Source organism: Nanorana parkeri, unplaced genomic scaffold (assembly GCF_000935625.1).
Source record: "Nanorana parkeri isolate BGI_ZX_2015 unplaced genomic scaffold, ASM93562v1 scaffold920, whole genome shotgun sequence".
NCBI lineage: Eukaryota > Metazoa > Chordata > Amphibia > Anura > Dicroglossidae > Nanorana > Nanorana parkeri.
Genome location: NW_017307188.1, coordinates 39406 through 59836, shown reverse-complemented (window position 1 = coordinate 59836; position 20431 = coordinate 39406). Strand labels below are relative to the sequence as shown.

The 20431-nt window shown below is 44.3% G+C and overlaps 1 long non-coding RNA gene across 1 annotated transcript; it reads right to left on the bottom strand.

The window, feature by feature from the left end:
- Nucleotides 1-9361: 9361 nt before the first annotated feature.
- On the bottom strand, nt 9362-13371 carry LOC108794978. The gene is made up of 3 exons (XR_001941730.1): nt 13267-13371; nt 11346-11499; nt 9362-9429 (listed from the first exon to the last, which is right to left on the bottom strand). It is a non-coding gene; the product is annotated as an uncharacterized LOC108794978 (long non-coding RNA).
- Nucleotides 13372-20431: the final 7060 nt, after the last annotated feature.

The following is a 20431-nucleotide window of genomic DNA, read 5'->3' as shown; positions in this document are numbered from 1 at the left end:
ATAATGATTTGTACCTGTGTGCTGCTCACAACCTGTTGTGCTGTTTAGATAGATCGTATAATGTTTCAGGTTTCCTCTCAAATTATGCCTCGGAATTGCATCCCATGACATAAAGACTTCTGATGAAGAAAGGACATGGATGGAATAGGTGGGGACTGCCAAAGGAACTGCCAAAGGAAGAAAAAAAGATATGCACTTTAAATTTTAAGTAGGAACTTAATCTAGGACCTGCTGATCTACGGGTCATATCCGCCCTGAATATTACAATATATATATATTATACATATATACACATAAACATATATTCACATACATACATACATACATACATACACACATCTGCACAACAGTTTTATACTTCTATTAAGTTATATTACTATACATAAATAATATATATTATTTGTTATCAATGAATAACCTACAAAGTGCATTAACAGAAACAAAACCAAATCTAATCAATATTTGGTGTGTCACCGCTTTGCACACCCCACCTCTCCAAGGTACACTTGCACCCAGTTAAGGATTTTGTGGGCGTATGAGTTAGCACATTATTAAAAATTACACCAAACAGGTGCTAATGATCAACAAGATAACATGAAGGTAAAACGCAATCATTAATTGTAAGGCTGGGCACACACCTTACAACCATTGCAAGACTTTTGTCTTGCGATGGTTGTAAGGTAATTAAAAAAACGTACGATCTGCCTATCTTGGACAGGCAGATCGTACTTGCGATGATCGCAAGCCGCGCCCCCCTGAGGGGCGGGCTTCCGATGACCGCAATGGCGAACAGGCAGTGTGCGCTTGCGCACACCGGCCCGTCCGGCTTTTATCTTCCGAACATGCTTCACACCCGCCGAACATCCTACGATGCTCGGCGGATTTTCGAACATGCCCCTAATATAAAAGTCGTGTGTTGCGTTTGTCGTTTGTTTTGCCTTACAGTAGTAGAGGACGCACGGCTTCCACACACCTTACGATAATCGTACGATCGCGGGATCTTATCGTACGATTATCGCAAGGTATGTGGGCACCTTAAAAAAATCAGCTTTGTAGGAGGAATGAAACTGGGTAAGGAAAAGCCATGCTTTACTAGCAAGTTGAGGTCACTGAATACTCTCCAATGCAAAAATCCTTAAACAATGGCAAGACTGAGAACAGCAGTGAGCGGTCTTTATTTCAGGAGGGGGGCGTAAGTTGCATAAGTTGAGAGAGCAGCAGTGACCGGTCTTTATTTCAGGAGGGGGCAGAGACAACACCAGTCACCCTGCACAAGTTGAGAGAGCAGCAGTGACCGGTCTTTATTACAGGGAGCTCCAAGTGTCACACTGGATTACTGCACAGATGTGGAAGAAATACACAAAGCTCACCAAGATTCAAGAAAAACCCCATGACTTTAGTATTTTGACAATATTTGCTTGTCCAGCAATTCAGCTTTAAAGACCAACTCCAATCAACAAGTAAATGTACTCAGTGAACTGTAAAAAAATAGGTTTTTACCTATTTGCATTAATATAAATACAAATACCATACATCACCTTTCCAGCTGTAACGGGAATATCATTTTAAAGGAGAATTATGGGGTCAGCGCTTTTCCCCATAGTTCTCCTAAGGGTAACGGGAGGACACAAACTAGCGTCCTCCCATCACCCTAAGCTCAGTATACCGCAAGCTACAGCTCGAGGTATACTGAGACGCCGCAGCCGGGATGGATCCCAACATTACTGTCGAGATCCACCCAGCTGCGGGATTGACAGCTGGCTCAGCCTATCTAGAGGCAGAGCCAGCTGTGCCCGCCCCCTCCCCCGTCCGTTCCGCCAGTCAGCGCTGGAGAATCGGACAGGGGAGGGGGGGAACCCCCACAGGGAACCGTGAGTGACAGTCACGGCTCTCTGCCGGGATAGATCGAGAAGTGAGCGAGCGACTGTATGTGTTCACTCACTTCCCGGTCTATTGAGTCGACCTGTGACAGTTTCATTGTCACACGTCGGCTCGAACTATGAGTGATTTTCACTCGCCTCATAGTTCTCCTTTACCTTCATGATATTCAATAACACAGTGGTGTAGTGGTTAGTTTTTCCCATTTGTAGCACTGGGGGTCCCTGGTTTGAATCCCAGCCAGGTCACTATCTACAAGGAGTTTGCATGTTCTCCCTGTGCTTGTGTGGGTTTCCTCTGAGTACTCCAATTTCCTCCCACACTCCAAAGACATGCTGGAAGGTTAATTGGCTTCTGTCTAAATTGGTCCTTGTATGTATGCCCTTGGGGGCAGGGACTGATGTAAATGTGCACTGGGTAAAGCGCTGTGTAAAATTATCGCCACTATATAAATACCAATAATAAATAACATTTATTCCTGGAGTACGGAGACTGAGTGTAAGGATTGTTCAGAGACAACAACAGCGCCACCTGCTGTCAGAGGAAGAGAATGCACTGAAAAGAAGAGAGCTTTTTAACCACTTCAAGTCTGCGGTGTTAAACCCCCTTCCCATCCAGGCCATTTTTTAGTGTTCAGCGCTGCGGTACTTTGATTGACGTTTATTCCGTCATGCAACGCTGTACTGAAATACATTTTATACCATTTTTTGGGGACAGACAGAGCTTTATTTTGGGGGTATTTCATCACCACTGGGGGTTTTTTTTTTTACTATATTAAGGGAAAAGTACAGAATTAAAAAAAAAAAAACTGTTTCCCCTATATTAAATGATAAAACATTCATTATTACCCAATTTTTTGGTTAAATATAAAAGACGGCAAACATGTCAAGCCTTAAAATTGTGCGCGCGCGCGAAACCTCAAAAAACTACAATACCCAAAATTGGCCATAGGCGACGCTTTAAAAGCTTCTACCGCTCATCAGTTTAGTGTTATCAGTGATTGATGGCCCTAAAATGATTGCTCTCACTGCGACGTTCGCGTCGATATGTAACATGTGTAGCGTAATTGTCATTTTCACATAAGAAATAGATAATCCGCGCTTCTGGAAAGGAGACTAAAGTGGAAATGTATAATAAATTAAGACCTAAAGCCGCTCTAGAAAGAGGATAGAGGAATCCTATCAACAATCGAGAAAATCTATATCAAAGCGCTAAAGGTGTAACTAATAAAAGACTTAATGTAACCAAGTGATAAAGTGAAATTTTAGGTTTAGGCGGTCTAGCTCTAAAACAAGTGATGTGTCTTACATGGAATCATAAAAAAATTATATAAAATAAAAATAAAAATAAAATTAATAGTACAATAGGGCTGTGGAAAAACAAAAAAAATGATTGGGACGATAAGATTTCAACCACTGTGTAAAGACCTCGAATAGGTCACAGTATATAAACAATCCGTGAAAAAAATATAAACAATCCGTGAAAAAAATATATATAATCCGTGAAAAAAATATATTAGAGAATTGGAATAAATTGGTCAACGAAAAAATAAACGTGAAAAGTGTGTACAAAGGAAGTTATTAGTGATATATATTGATGGTGGTATATATTTCGTGGCGGTAGTCCAACAGCCCCCCTTGGGTGGGTACTCACCAAATGGAGTTGGATCAAAGGCTTTTAGTTGGTGACACTTGAGCCTGCAATCGTGCTTTCATTTTCACATGCTGGCGCCGCGAACGCGTATTTACGTTTATATGTGCGTAAATGAGCAAGCACATACACGGGATCGGTAGGCTATAGAGCCGTCGATCGTGTGTATGTGAAACAGCCGGCAACGGCTCTTTGCATTGAACGGGCTTTTCCTGCCCGTGCGTGCGCACCAGGGCAGAAAAAGTAATAACTCGAAGTAATAACTGCTTTTCATTTTGCTGCTGTCGCTCAATCTCACTACTAAACTATTGACTATTTTATCCAATTTATAACAGAGGTGCTGCAATGCATGAATTTCATGTCTTCAGGAGCCAGGGGCATAACTAGAACCTGTGGGACCTCAGGCAGCCGCTTGTTTAAAATGTTAGTGCGGTGTTCTGTCGAGAACGCTGACCCAGTATCTGCGCTTACGTACAGACAGGATTGCCATGGAAACCGGCATTTATTTACAAAGTATTCGTTTGTAATGGTTAATTGTGATCGTTACTAATATACCGTCTATGGCAGTGAATGATTGCTGGAATATTATTAACGGTCACAATTAACAATTTGGATGAAATACTTTGTAAATAAACCCCGGTTTTCGCAGTAACACTGGTCTGTGCGCAAGCGGCAAATTCAACTACGTCGGCGTTCTCGACAGAACACCGGTATCTGCGCTTAGTATCGGGGCATTTTCACAAGTATGAGTACTCGTGAAAATGCCCAGTATCGGCAGTGGTGTATCCCTACTTAAAAATATATTGCATTGCTGGGACTTGTAGTCCTGCATAGTTGGAGCTATTCTGCATTGCTGTATAATCATCCTAATTTTCCCACTCCAGACTTACCTTCCGTCTCCTGCATGGCCCTCTTCCTCGTCTCCGCGGCCAGGGGGCGGGGCTAAGATGAGAGGGTCCTCACATGTGCTGCCCGGCGGTGCCTGCACCACATTCTGCGGGACCAGTGACAGCCTCTCCATCCCAGCCGCACAGCCGCCCGTACATGCTTCAGGTGGCAGCGTGGCAGGGAAGGAGGGGCACGATCTAGGGGGGGGGCCCTCTTCTTCCTCGCTGGGCCCCACCAAGTGGCGGAACGCCAGGGCCCGGTCGCAATTGCCACCGCTGCGACCCTAGTAGTTCCGCCAGTGTCAAGAGCGTTGAGTTAGGCAGCCCATTCAAATGGAATGGACCTATAATGCAACTCAACGCACAGAAAAAACAGGCCCTGCTGCATCTTTTTGCAATGCAGTGCACATTGTATTCTGCAGTGCACTGTAATGCGTTTTACCATGTTAGCTCAACGCCTTGGCATGAAGAAGGCTTAGTGATTCGAAAATGCCACTTTTACTCATAAGAAGAGCAGAAGACACATACTAATTAAAATCCTGCACGTGATACTCTTTACCAATATCACCCTAAAGTAGGTAAAACTAAATGTATTCATCTCAGGCATTTATATAATCAAACCATAAATTTATGCAGCACTGTATATATTGTAACCAGTCCCCGCCCCCAAGGAGCTTACACCCTACGGTCCCTTTTTCAGACACATACTAGGGCCAGTTTACACAAGGAGCCAATGAACCTACCAGCATGTCTATGGAGTGTGGACAAAACCGGAGTGAGCACAGGGAAAACATGGAAACTTTATGCAGATGGTGTCCTGGTTGGGATTTGAACCAAGGACCCCAGGACTGCTAATCATTAAGCCTGCATGGCTATAATAATGTAAAAGAAACCAGTGCCCAGAGAGATGCATGGGCGTCCATTACTGGTCTCCTGAAAATGCTGGTTGCCTAGCTATTTAATAATTTTAGTGCATTGACCCACAACAAGCATGCAAAAAATGAAGTCAGGACCCCCTGATGTGCATGTTTGTTCTGGGTCAGGCAGTACTGACGGGGATGCCACCAGGCTGGGTGTCACCTGGTGCGTATGCTGGGTGCCACCTGGCGCCGCTGCTGGGTGTCACCTGGCGCCCACGTCACGAGTGTAATGATCATGTGCACTTTACTGCTGGCAGCCATCTTGGTAATGGATGCCAGCAAGGTCAGTCGTTTTGGTGTCACCGCCTCTGATGGTGTCACGCGGTGCGGGCCGCAAACCCCTTGTGACACCACTGGTTCACCATGACAGCCAGGTCAATTGCATTTTCAGAAGCAGAGGTCCGTGATAGCAGCCCACATATTTTTCTGATAGCACATTACCTTTAAGACTGTGACTGGATTCTCTTTAGGAAGTTCTACAAGTGTGCCTCCACTATACAGACATCCCAACTCTCCCAGACGCTCCGGGAGTCTCCCTCTAGGGAGAGAAACACTTACTCCCGGAAAGGTTTACTCTGCTCGATCGAGCAGAGTAAACCTTTCCCTGCCCTGTTTTTTTGTTTTGTTTTTCTGACATCGCCGTCCGCCGTCAGTCAGAAGAAAAAAAAAGCATAGGAATGCATAGGTAGATTCCTATTGGCTATTTCACTTTACAATATCCAATAGCAAACTAGCTATTGCACCCGCCCTCTGCTGCTGTCAATCAGCAGAGGGGGAACCTGAAGTTCTTCATCAGGTCCCATTCTAGTGATTGACAGCAGCAGAGGGCGCGTGCAATAGCCAGCTTGCTATTGGATATTGTAAAGTGAAATAGCCAATAGGAATCTATCTATGCATTCCTATGCTTTTTTTTTATTATTATTATTATTCTGACAGCAGCAGCTGCCAGAATAGTAAAAAAAAACCCTGCAGATAGCAAAGAAGCTATTGCTTCCTGGCTATCTGCCATCGTTTCAGGGGGGTGCTCTCCTCCCCCCCCCCCCCCCCCCCCCCCGGGGGGGGGGGGGGGGGGGAGGCACCCCCGTCCCCGTGGATTGGGGGGGGGGGATTCAGAGGGCACCTCCCTGAAATGAGAAGGGCACCTCCCTGAAATTGCTTGTTTCAGGTTGGGAACCCTGACTATATAATATAAATTGTACACATGTGTGATGTCAGTGGTACTCAGGGAGGTCTGTAAGGTTGATGATATTTGTACCCGTAATGCACACCAATGAATCTCTCTCCCTAGATGTGTGCTCACCTTCCTCTCGGCCGTAGGCTTCGGTAGAAAAGACCTCCACACAGCTGTCGTTATACAGGGCATGGATGGAAATGAGGTAGGGGATGCCGGGTGAGAATTTACCTGGAGAGTGAAGCAGTATGTTTACTGACAATATAAAAGGAAATGAAGACAATGTATCACAGAAATCCATGGTATGGGGGACATTTAGCCTCCAAGAGGACACACCTTGTCATACTCTGTCCTGTGCACATACATGTCAGGCGGGGTTTGCACTCGTATCACTTCTTTTAGCTTAATGATATCTTAAGACTCAGTGTTTGATTTGCCGGAATATTTATCAGAGATCTGTCTGATCTGCGGAGAATCCTACAGTTCTGGAATCTGGCAACCATGAGGCATGGACTCTTCTATTCTCTGCGGACTAAACAAGTCTCTATGTATGTATGCAGGCAAATCAGAAACATCAGCACAAGTCAATTTGATGAATAGGGGTTTGAATGTCCTCTTGTCTTGATGTGTCTAGACCTGGGTGTGTCAGAGCTCAACAGGAGTCAATGCAAAATAGGTATGTTTAATATAAAGGCTGAATGACCCCAGGATAATTGCAAAGATGGTTCACGAGGCCATAGATTTGTAGGAAGGGAGAAGGGAAAGAACAGGAAAGAAAAAGGAAAGGAAAGGGGAGAGAAAAGGAAAAGGAAAGGAATTGAAAAGGAAAGGGAAAGAAAAGGAAAAGAATGAAATGGAGGCTGAATGACCCCAGGGTAATTACAAAGGTGGTTCACAAGGCCATAGATATGTAGGAAGGGAGAAGGGGAAGGGAAGAAAAAGAAAGGGAAAGGAAAGAAAAGGGAAGGGAAGAGGAAAAGGAAAAGAAAGAAAAAGGAAGACTACATTTGAAGTAAATCATTTGGACATAACAATGTAGGGTAAAGTCCAGTGTTCATGGAATGGCCAGCTCACTGATCAGGAAGCATCAAGAGTTGTCTTGCCCTTTACCTGGAAGAACTAACATCTGATTGGCTGTCTGACTCCTGGTCCAGTCCATCTCAGTGCTGTTGTCTTTTCTCCACTCCACCACATAATCTACAGGAAATCCATTATTTTTTGACTCTTCCCACCAGACTGCCACACGCCCTGATGGGTCTCCCCAGGCTCTACCACCAAAATCACCCATGTCTGCAGCCACTGTACGGATACAGCAAAGTGATGCCGGTTAGACTGGATAGAATAAAAATGGTAAATATAATTTTGAATGGGATACAAGCAGGTTACCTGAACAGAAGGGGGTGACACAAATGGGGGGTCCAAGTCCCATGGAGTTTCTTGCATTGATGCACACATGAGTGGACTGAGCAGGCAGTGCTATGTTACAACATGGCTCCTGAGTGGTCTGACGTGTATTGTTATAGACGAAGTCCACATGGTAACTGAGGATTCTACCTCTGGCAGAATGATGGTTCAAAGGCTGCACACAAATAGAATAAACAGGTGTTAATATAAGCAACATTCATTCAATGGATGAAGGAGTGGGTATGATAGGGTTTTTTATGAATAAACAGGGTAAGAGAAAAGGTACGGGGCTGTAATTGAGTGGCATTTCAGACAATATAATGCTCTTTACCCTCTCTTTTTATGGCTAGACAAGTAATGGTGAAAGGTTAGTTTACTATTCAATCAATCACAAGTACTAGTATTTTTCATCTGTTATGACATATTTTTCACCTGTAATTAAGAAGAAATTAAGAAATTTTAGATATGAAATAGCCATATATGTAGAGGTTATTGATATCATTATGTAATTTATGGAATTGTATGTGAAATGACACAAATAAAAATTTATTCTGGAAAAAAAAAGAATATAAGCAACATTCAATTCACTTATACAGTGGGACACAAAGGCAGCAAACAAAATCCAATAGTGGATTGCTAATGCTGAATATTCTGCATCTATATGAACGTCAGGATCAGTCTTACATCATTTATTGCAGCCAGATTTAGCAAGCCTCTCACAGGGTCTATGGTTGAGACTGTAGTCTAGTCAAGTGGTTCCTACAATCTTCCCACCCATGTGATTGCCTAAGGAGGACAGTGCTGGAACAGATGTTATCTTACTGATCTACCTATATACTAGGGATGCACCGATACCAAGTACTGTACTCGGTACAGGTACAAGTACAGATACTTTTCCAGCTCCAATACTAGACTAGAGAAAGATTCAAAAGTTAGGAGGCAGCTGTCATTTGTAAGGAGCACACGGAGCTCCTGGGATTTGTACATCTCTGTTTTATTGTATGATTTTGTTTTTATAAATATATAAAGAGATGCACCGATACCTTTTTTCCAAGTACAAGTACTGATACTGGTCCAAGTACGCACAGATACAAGTACTGATACATTTTTGTTTATTGTCATGTGACAGTTTTTCTAAAACAATACAGACTAATGATTTCAGGTCAGTGGTGGGGCGCCAGAACCCGGTCCCAGCTGTAACCTCTGCAACCCTGGTAGCTCTCATAAAAATGCCAAGTATCGGCACGGGCACTGGAAAAATATCGGTGCATCCCTACTATATACCATCCCTACAGAGCAAGGCTCTGTTACTAGCAATAGAAATTATCTTAATGTAACTAAATGATATTGCAGTAGATGTAATATACCTCCTGCCCATTATTTATTTTTCTCACTCTTAGCTCCATCTCTGATTCTTGTGCCGGGCCCACAAACCTCCCAAGCAGCCATACCTTCCATGTCACAAGCAGAGAGTTCTCCCGGTCCATGTCCCTCCATACATCCAGTGTCCCAACAGGAACTATAAGAAAACAAAATAAGTGTGTAGAGAACAAGAATGAAAATATAAAAATTGTTAAAAAGAAAAAAAACATCTGAAAGAGCTGAACCTTCTCTGAAAAAAACATAAGATGTCCAGGCAGGAAAAAACACATACAGATTAAAAAAAGAGGTAGTGAGAGAAAAAAAGGAGAGAGGTTAATGAAACAGAGGAATGGATACAATAGATGAAGATGAATGATGAGGAGATAAAAGAAATGTAAGAAACAGAGTAGAGGACACAAGAGCCACAGATAAGAGAGAAGGACACTAGGGAGAGGTTGATGGGACAGACTTGAGGACACAAGAGGTGGAGACAGAAGAGGAGGATAGGAGAGAGAGTAATGGGACAGACTGCAGGACACAAGAGGTGGAGATGGAAGAGTCAGACAGAGAGAGGGTGATAGAATAGAATAGAGGACACAAGACAGAGATGGGAGAAAAGTACAGGAAAGAAAGTAATTGGATAGAGTGAAGGAGATGGAATGAGGTAGTGATGGAAGAGGAGGACAGGAGAGAGGGTAATGGAACAGACTGGGGGACACAACAGATGGAGATGGAAGAGCCAGACAGATAGAGGGTAATAGAATAGAATAGCGGAAACAAGAAATGAAGATGGAAGAAGAGGACAGGAAAGAGAGTAATGGAATGGAGTGAAAGACACAAGAGGTGGAGATGGGAGAGGAGGACAGAGAGAGGGTAATAGAATAAAATAGTGCACACAAGAAATGGAGATGGAGAAGAGGACAGGAAAGAGAGTAAACACTAGAGATGGAGTGAAATATATGAAAGGAGGTGGAGATGGGAGAGGAGGACAAGAGAGACAGTAATGGAAGAGACTGGGGGACACAACAGATGGAGATGAGTGAGGAGGACAGAAAAAAGGCTAATGAGATACAGTAAAGGATACAAGAGATGGAATTTGCATAGTTAGGTAGAAAAAAGACACAAGCCCATCGAGTTCAACCTATACATTAAGTTAATTAATAAGGAGAAGAGGTATTGGGGTAATGTCTAGGATTTAAGAGATTGAGATTAGTGAGGAGGAAATGAGAAAGGGTAATGGGGCACAAGAGATGGAGGTATGGAGAAGGAGAGCAGAGAGGTTAGGGGGATAGAGTGTAGGACACAAGACACAAAGATGTGGAGGAGCACAGAAGAGAGGTAATGGGACAGAGTGGCAAACACAAGAAAAAAAGTTGTGGAGGAGGATAGAAGAATCAATATTTGAATATAAAGAGAATGCAGAGTCGTGATACAAAACAAGAAGTAATGAGGTAAAGGCAAGGACACAGGATATGGTTATAATAGAGGACAGGAGAGAGAGAGAGATTAATGGGTTAAAAAGAAGAGAGGACCTCACGGGAGAGGAGGACAGGTGAGACAGTAAAGCACTGAGATGTAGATGGAAGGGAACACCAAAGAGAAGAGACATGGATGTGAGAATTAGAGGAGCACACAAGAAGTACTAATAGCATCTGGGTGAAGGAGGTTGGCAAGGGCCACTTCTATCACAGCCCCTGTGCCATGTTTACTCCTGAATGCACTGTAATGCTCCAAACATACATCCTATGTTCTAACATGAGTATAAACAAGTCAAATCCGGTGTATTTGCAGTGTGTTGCACCGTGGCACCATGTACCAGTTAATGAGCCTGTGGTGTGTCTAACATAGGCAGCACAGCAAAATAAATAGCCTGCAGGGTACAAAAACATATTTTTTAAATTAAAGCTCAGTGACTAAACCGCATTACTAATATAATAATACATTGTGTGGAAAACACATGCTCATACGTTGGAAAACCGCGATGTGGTAATACCATTCAGCGCAGTACATGTTTTGTAAAATCAGGCTTAAATCTTCTAGAATGGTCTCTGAGGGCCGACCCAATTTCTTTACCTTTTTCTGGAGTGGTGAGCAGAAAACTTTCACTCCACAGACCTCTGCTTTTTTGATGCTCGTCTGGGATGTATCGGATCTGGAATTCATAGACCGTGTAAGGCTCTGGGTCCATCATTTCATAATGATTGGATCCCAGGTAACTGCTGTCAACCTAAGAATGGTTAAGAGAGTTGGCTTAAAATCAAAACACTCTTCTGCCTATTGTAATAACAAAACCCTCATAAGACCCTGCTATATGTATACTCTTCAAGGCCAAAGGTTTGTGTCCACCAGACTATCACATCTATATGAGCTTTCCCATTCCACAACCATGGACATTTATATGGAGTTGGTTCCCCTTTGCGGCTTTGACAGCCTCCATCTTTCTGGTTAGGCTTTGTACAAGATTCTGGAGTGTGTCTGCAGAAATGTTGGCCCATTTGGCTAAAAGAGCATTTGTGAGGTCAGGTGCTGATGTTGGATGAAAAGACCTGGCCTGGATTCAGGTTCCAACTCATCCAAAGGGTGTTCAGTAGGGTTGAGGTCAGGTGCTGATGTGGGATGAGAAGACCTGGCCTGGATTTAGGTTCCAACTCATCCCAAAGGTGTTCAGAGGGGTTGAAGTCAGGTACTGATGTGAGATGAGAAGACCTGGCCTACAATCAGGTACCAACTCATCCCAAAGGTGTTCAGTGGGGTTGAGGTCAGGTGCTGATGTGGGATGAGGGGACCTGGCCTGGATTCATCTTCCAACTAGGGTTGCCACCTATCCAGGATTCACCCGGACAGTCCGGGTTTTGAATGCTGTGTCCTGGTTTCATGGCAGCAGAATCCCTGACACAAGATGTCAGGCAGACCGGGGCAACCACAATTACAATAGGGCTACTGGTCCACCACTGAAAATAGTCTCAACTGTGATATTTACATATGAATGGGTGGCATTATTTACATGTGCATAAGCCACAACTCATTCTCCCCAAAAAATTTCACTGCGTTGCTAGAGTGTGTTCGGGTTTCGCTTGACGAAATGGTGGCAACCCTACTTTCAACTCATCCCAAAGGTGTTCAGTAGGGATGAGGTCAGGTATCTGTGCAGGACACTCGAGTCCCTCCACATCGAACTCACCAAGCCATATCTTTATGGAGCTCGGTTGTACACATGGGACAGTCATGGTGGAACAGAAAAGGGTCTTCACCAAACTGACACCACATGGTTGGAAGAGCACAATTGTCTACAATGTCTTTGTATGCTGTAGCATTAACAGTCCCCTTCACTGGAAACGTAATATTTGGAGGGAGGTTCAAATACTTCTGACCATATGTGTATATGACACAAGCCAGCATGCAAACATTCAGGATTAATAGTATTATACCTAGACCACATCGTTGATAAGAGCTGAGTGGGGAGATGTGTATAGGAGAGGGGTGGGATAGACAAAAAGTCTAGTGCCTCCATGGATCAGTCAAATTTTTCATGTGGTGCCCAGGGCATCATGTCCCATATGTGCCATACCCTAGATACGAAACTGCCATCAACTAATTTCTCTCATATAGCCGCGTTCATCTTGGAGATTTTAAATGAATAAATCTTACAGGATGACAACACACTGTCTTCTACGTTGTCACCCTGTGACATGATCTCCCAGGTGAGACTTCAAGTGGCCGTGCCAACACACTGTAGTCCAGCATGGTCCACTATTGTCACTGTCAGGAAACCCTCCATAAGGAATTACATGAAACCATCACTGGTTTGCAGGTAGACGGAAAGTGGCTGCAAGGGGGTTGCAGGAGATCAGCAGCAGTGAAATTAAGCAAAAGATGGAAATAAAAAAAAGTGGAAACTGTTTTTATGGAGCATAATGACGATTTTTTATTATACACAGTAACCCTAAAATGACATAAGGTTACATCTGCTGTAAAGACACTGTAATACACCTACCAGAGTCCAGTCTGTGGCTCCCAGGATGCGGTACCTCAACTCTACCACTGGAGGGTGTGAGTGCTCCTTTACGTATTTCCATGTCACAGTCACCACCAAGGTGTCATCTTCTTCTTCATGGACAGTAGAATGGAGGATTGGGGCCCCAATGAACACTGCAAAACAAAGGACGGTTGAAAGACTGAAAAAACCCCCATATTAATTAACATTTTCCTGTACACAGCTAATGTCTTCCTGTCCAGTAATGTTTGTTCTAAATATACATGGATACAACATATGGCACAAAAGTGTCCTATTGGTTGCTAGGTGACTGGAGCAACCTGTATCCTAGCAACAATGGCTGCTAGGTAGAAAGGAGCATTCTGTATCCTAGCAACAAAGGATGCTAGGTGGCTCAGGCCATCTGCATACTAGCAACAAGGGATGCTAGGTGGCTCAGGTCATTTGCATACTAGCAACAAAGGATGCTAGGCAGAAAGGAGCATTCTGTACCCTAACAAAAAAGGATGCTAGGTGAAGTGTATAGCATATGAGGTTATGCTAGCTTTAATTTGAACAATTTAAATTTCAAGATGGACACTACAAACTGCACTGTTTCTGCTACTGACACAGGTATCTTTCAGCAGGAGGATCCTGGTGCAGAAAAAGTAGATATGCAAACACGAAGGGGGGTTGGACATAAGGTAGGGCATTGCCCTCACGCCTGGGAGATCTTCAGCAAAAACTGCCAAAACCATGTTCCTGGCACCTAAAGCCAAGCTAAAGCCTAGAGGCAACAAACCCGCTGTGCCATGATTGTAGCACTACTTATTTCAGATTTTTGTATCAGCTTTCTTGTGACTGGTTCACTTTACACCTCCCTACACCTGCCCCCCCTTCCCCGAGCATGCCCAACACCATTTCAAAAGAGATGTCACCGGTACCAAGATCCCATGTTACTGCAAATCCATTTTATTGGTAGTTGTCATTCAAACGACAAGCGCTTTCTGGGCCGCGCCGGGTCCCCTTCATCAGGCTCAGAAATAACATTACATAAAAGGGCCACAACTTTTATATGGACATAATAGAATATAATTTCTGAGCCTGATGAAGGGGACGCAGCGCAGCCCAGAAAGTGCTTGTCTTAGGAATGACAACTATCAATAAAATGGATTTGCAGTAACATGGGATCTTGGTGCCGGTGTGCTGGAGACATCTGTATTGTTGTTCTGTTGTGAGCAGCGCCATCCGCAGTCATTACCAGCACCCGTTACTTTTGGCATATCTGGTAAGAACTGCGGCAAGGTATATGGGTACTGCTTTGTACACTTATCTACAGAATGCATATCTGGGGACCTGCGGCATACTGGTAAGTTATGATTAACTCAAATATCGTTTATTTACAAAATACATGCATAGTGTATACTGTACAAACAAATTGCCGTGAAGCGCTATAGTGTTCGGGTTTGGCCTGAAGAAAAGGTGGCAACCCTAAGTCCGCCCCTGTTCCACGTCCTATTGAAACCACTCACAGGCACTGTGATCTGCTGCTGTAAAAAGGGGGCACCCTGCACTGCCTACCTGATCTGACCCTGTCTTCCAGCATCTGCTTACTTGCAGTTCTTGGCATTTAGTTACATGACATCTCTGAGAATTAAAGGAAGTTGGTGCTGGAAGATCCCCCCTGTGCCAGACACTTCGATTGCAGGTCTGAAGGAGGAAGGTTTTTTATGTCCAGCATGTGCCACTGACAGCGGGTCCCGCACTCATCAGTGTTTAAATGGTGAAGTATCTCCATTCCTGGCCACCAGCCAAACATACAATATGTCACTACTAGTACTGGACTAGGGGGAAAATGCCAACCAGCACCCACAGTTTAGTTTTTTACTGGTAGAAAATGAAACAAAAGTTGGTTCTCTTGCATAAAATGCAACACACTGGCTGACTTTTTAGCCCACACAGCTGCTTTGGTGCCCACACAATAGAAAAAAGAACTGAGATGTTAAAATGGGTATCACTGGAAAACGTGACTTGATGTAGGCTCTAACTAGGATGGATTGATCTTTATGGGTTTGGCCATGCATTCGCCGCTGCAGCCAAACCTTTCAATGGCATAGGATAGAACTAAAACTGGTCAAAATAATATAATGGGCATATTTGTTGTAGTACTGTAGGTGGTGGGTATACTTCCTCTGTACCACTAAATACTACAGATTATGAGCAATTTAAATCTTAAACAATCTTTGTAGAATGATAAATGCACTTTGTATGGTCTGCAGACAATAAAAGCCCCACAGCTAAGGTCCCCGATCAACTGTCATACCGTTCTCACATCCATGGCAGAAGGTGAGGTTCAGCGTCTCCTTCCAGGTTCCTCCACTTACGCTGAGCTGATACTTGTGATTAAAGATTAAATTTTCCCGGCGAATCAGCAGCCAGTTCTGACCAGCGGGTATGGAGTAATTTTGGGAAGAATCATGAAGACTAAAGAAAGAGAGAGAGAGAGAGAGACAAAAACGTAAAGTGATATTAAAGGCAAAATGCTGATAAAATCACTTACAATGCATGCTTTACAAACACTGACAGGGTTATTCAGTAAAGGGTGAAGAGTTTGGAGAAGGCAGGAGACGTGAACAATGATGGTGATTTGGAAAAGTTCTCCAATTCAGCTCACTTTCCAGTTCAGCTATGTTGTCCTAGATTGTTCACTTCTCCTGCCTTCCCCAAACTCGTCACCCTTTTGTGAATAACTGTCTTAGTTTTAGTTTCCTGAAGAATCATATCCTATTCCTTGTAGGGTCCTATGGAGCCGCCCTTATGTGTACTAGTAAGCTGTGTCTCCACAAACCTACAGGCACAGAATAGGCAAATCAATCCCCTCCTCCCTTCTCCTATTCTCCTTCCTCCTACCACTTTGAGAGACACAAAGTGTGAGATCGGTGAAGGGAGAGAGACACAAAGTGTGAGATCGGAGAAGGGAGAGAGACACAAAGTGTGAGATCGGAGAAGGGAGAGAGACACAAAGTGTGAGATTGGAGAAGTGAGGGAGACACAAAGTGTGAGATTGGAGAAGTGAGGGAGACACAAAGTGTGAGATTGGAGAAGTGAGGGAGACACAAAGTGTGAGATCGGAGAAGGGAGAGACACAAAGTGTGAGATCGTGGAAGGGAGAGAGACACAAAGTGTGAGATCGTGGAAGGGAGAGAGATACAAAGTGTGAGATCGGAGAAGGGAGAGAGACACAAAGTGTGTAATTGGGGAAGGGAGAGAGATACAAAGTGTGAGATCGTGGAAGGGAGAGAGATACAAAGTGTGAGATCGGAGAAGGGAGAGAGACACAAAGTGTGTAATTGGGGAAGGGAGAGAGACACAAAGTGTGAGATCGGGGAAGGGAGAGAGACACAAAGTGTGAGATCGGGGAAGGGAGAGAGACACAAAGTGTGAGATCGGGGAAGGGAGAGAGACACAAAGTGTGAGATCGGGGAAGGGAGAGAGACACAAAGTGTGAGATCGGAGAAGGGAGAGAGACACAAAGTGTGAGATTGGGGAAGGGAGAGAGATACAAAGTGTGAGATCGGAGAAGGGAGAGACACAAAGTGTGAGATCGGGGAAGGGAGAGAGACACAAAGTGTGAGATCGTGGAAGGGAGAGAGACACAAAGTGTGAGATTGGGGAAGGGGGAGAGATACAAAGTGTGAGATTGGAGAAGGGAGGGAGACACAAAGTGTGAGATTGGAGAAGGAAGGGAGACACAAAGTGTGAGATTGGAGAAGGAAGGGAGACACAAAGTGTGAGATTGGAGAAGGGAGGGAGACACAAAGTGTGAGATTGGAGAAGGGAGGGAGACACAAAGTGTGAGATCGGAGAAGGGAGAGACACAAAGTGTGAGATCGTGGAAGGGAGAGAGACACAAAGTGTGAGATCGTGGAAGGGAGAGAGATACAAAGTGTGAGATCGGAGAAGGGAGAGAGACACAAAGTGTGTAATTGGGGAAGGGAGAGAGATACAAAGTGTGAGATCGTGGAAGGGAGAGAGATACAAAGTGTGAGATCGGAGAAGGGAGAGAGACACAAAGTGTGTAATTGGGGAAGGGAGAGAGACACAAAGTGTGAGATCGGGGAAGGGAGAGAGACACAAAGTGTGAGATCGGGGAAGGGAGAGAGATACAAAGTGTGAGATCGGGGAAGGGAGAGAGACACAAAGTGTGAGATCGGGGAAGGGAGAGAGACACAAAGTGTGAGATCGGGGAAGGGAGAGAGACACAAAGTGTGAGATCGGGGAAGGGAGAGAGATACAAAGTGTGAGATCGGGGAAGGGAGAGAGACACAAAGTGTGAGATCGGAGAAGGGAGAGAGACACAAAGTGTGAGATTGGGGAAGGGAGAGAGATACAAAGTGTGAGATCGGAGAAGGGAGAGACACAAAGTGTGAGATCGGGGAAGGGAGAGAGACACAAAGTGTGAGATCGTGGAAGGGAGAGAGACACAAAGTGTGAGATTGGGGAAGGGGGAGAGATACAAAGTGTGAGATTGGAGAAGGGAGGGAGACACAAAGTGTGAGATTGGAGAAGGGAGGGAGACACAAAGTGTGAGATTGGAGAAGGGAGGGAGACACAAAGTGTGAGATTGGAGAAGGGAGGGAGACACAAAGTGTGAGATTGGAGAAGGGAGGGAGACACAAAGTGTGAGATTGGAGAAGGGAGGGAGACACAAAGTGTGAGATTGGAGAAGGGAGGGAGACACAAAGTGTGAGATTGGAGAAGGGAGGGAGACACAAAGTGTGAGATTGGAGAAGGGAGGGAGACACAAAGTGTGAGATTGGAGAAGGGAGAGAGACACAAAGTGTGAGATTGGAGAAGGGAGGGAGACACAAAGTGTGAGATTGGGGAAGGGAGAGAGACACAAAGTGTGAGATTGGAGAAGGGAGAGAGACACAAAGTGTGAGATTGGAGAAGGGAGAGAGACACAAAGTGATAGATCGGGGAAGGGAGAGACACAAAGTGTGAGATCGGGGAAGGGAGGGAGACACAAAGTGTGAGATTGGAGAAGTGAGGGAGACACAAAGTGTGAGATCAGGGAAGAGACAGAGACACAAAGTGTGAGATTGGGGAAGGGAGAGAGACACAAGGTTTGAGATGAGGGAAGAGAGAGAGATACAAAGTGTGAGATTGGGGAAGGGAGAGAGACACAAAGTGTGAGATCAGGGAAGGGGGAGAGACACAAAGTGTGAGATTGGAGAAACACAAAGTGTGAGATCGGGGAAGGGAGAGAGACACAAAGTGTGAGCTCTGGGAAGGGAGAGAGACACAAAGTGTGAGATTGGAGAAGGGAGAGAGACACAAAGTGTGAGCTCTGGAAAGGGAGGGAGACACAAAGTGTGAGCTCTGGAAAGGGAGGGAGACACAAAGTGTGAGCTCTGGGAAGGGAGGGAGACACAAAGTGTGAGCTCTGGAAAGGGAGGGAGACACAAAGTGTGAGCTCTGGAAAGGGAGGGAGACACAAAGTGTGAGCTCTGGGAAGAGAGGGAGACACAAAGTATGAGATCGGAGAAGGGAGAGAGACACAAGGTGTGAAATCTGGGAAGGGAGAGAGACACAAAAATATGAGATCGGAGAAGGGAGGGAGACACAAAGTGTGAGATCGGAGAAGGGAGGGAGACACAAAGTGTGAGATCGGAGAAGGGAGGGAGACACAAAGTGTGAGATCTGGGAAGGGAGAGAGACACAAAGTATTGTGAGGAGATATGAATGAATCAAAGCACAGAAAATATTTTTCCCTAAACCTTTCTGCAGGCCATTACAGACTGCAGCATGTAACAGAGCATTTAGAAATTGTGGTTTGTCTTTTGCAACCTAAAGGCTTTCTCTACATCACTGGCATACAGATCTTATTATTAGTAATCTAATTTCCTGCTCGTGTGACTGGCCAGTTGCTCTTTCCCAGCACTAAACTACAAGTCACATTTCTGGCATCCCCTGCAATAGGAGTTGCATTTTTGGTCAGATGCTCCCTTAGGCTCTTCCCCTTCTAAAAGGAATGCAGACTATGTAGGTTTTCATTGTACAATACTAAGAATGCTTAGGTGGTTATAATGAAATCAGTTGGAGAAAGAACTGTTTGCTGTACAGTGAAACAAACTACATTTCTTCTAAACAGAGAAGGGTATCAAACTGCAATAAAGTTTGCAATGTTGGTATATATGCACCTAGAAGGATTCTCTTCACAACTGTAATTTAAGGTGCAACACTTACAGACGAGGGTTGTGACCTGAAAGAACCAGAGATCAGGTATGGTTGGGGGGGTCGAGGGGTCTGTTAGACTTACTTGGGGATGCTTTGTAGCAATACAGTGAACTGTAAACTGCTGTTATTGGTCCATGTACAGTTCAGGTCTTCTCTGGTCCCTTGTAGGATGCAGCACAAAGTACAATTATCAATGTCACCTGTTTGTATGATAAAAATAGTGTTACTGGTGCAATCATATGGGGTATTATCTCCAATCACCATATGAGTTATTATTGACAATGCATGCTCGCACCACATGGGTACCCAATCCCTTATGTGGTATTATCCCCCATCGTCATATGGGGCATTATCGACAATCCATGCGACAGTCCACACAAGTACCCAATGCCATATGGTGTATTATTGACAATGCATGCTTATACCACATTGGTACCCAATCCCATATGGGGTATTATCTCTATTCGTCATATAGGGTATAATCCATAATCCATGCTACGGTCCACACGGGTACCCAATGCCATATGAGGTATTATCCCCAATTGCCATATGGGGTATTATTGACAATGCATGCTTACACCACATTGGTACCCAATCCCATACGGGGTATTATCCCTATTCGTCATATAGGGTATAATCGATAATCCATGCTACAGTCCACACGGGTACTCAATGCCATATGGAGTATTATCCCCAATCACCATATTGGGTATTATTGACAATGCATGCTAACGTCACATGAGTACCCAATCCCATATGGGATATTTTTCCCAATCGTCATACGGCGTATTATCAACAATCCAGGCTACAGACCACATGGGTACCCAATCTGCGAGTTTGACACCAATGTATCCCTTTTTTGGATCCTGGATGGACTAGAAGGCAATTATTGATTTTCCAGGAGATCATATTGAGATGTTAGAATAATGTCCTCCCAACATATTCA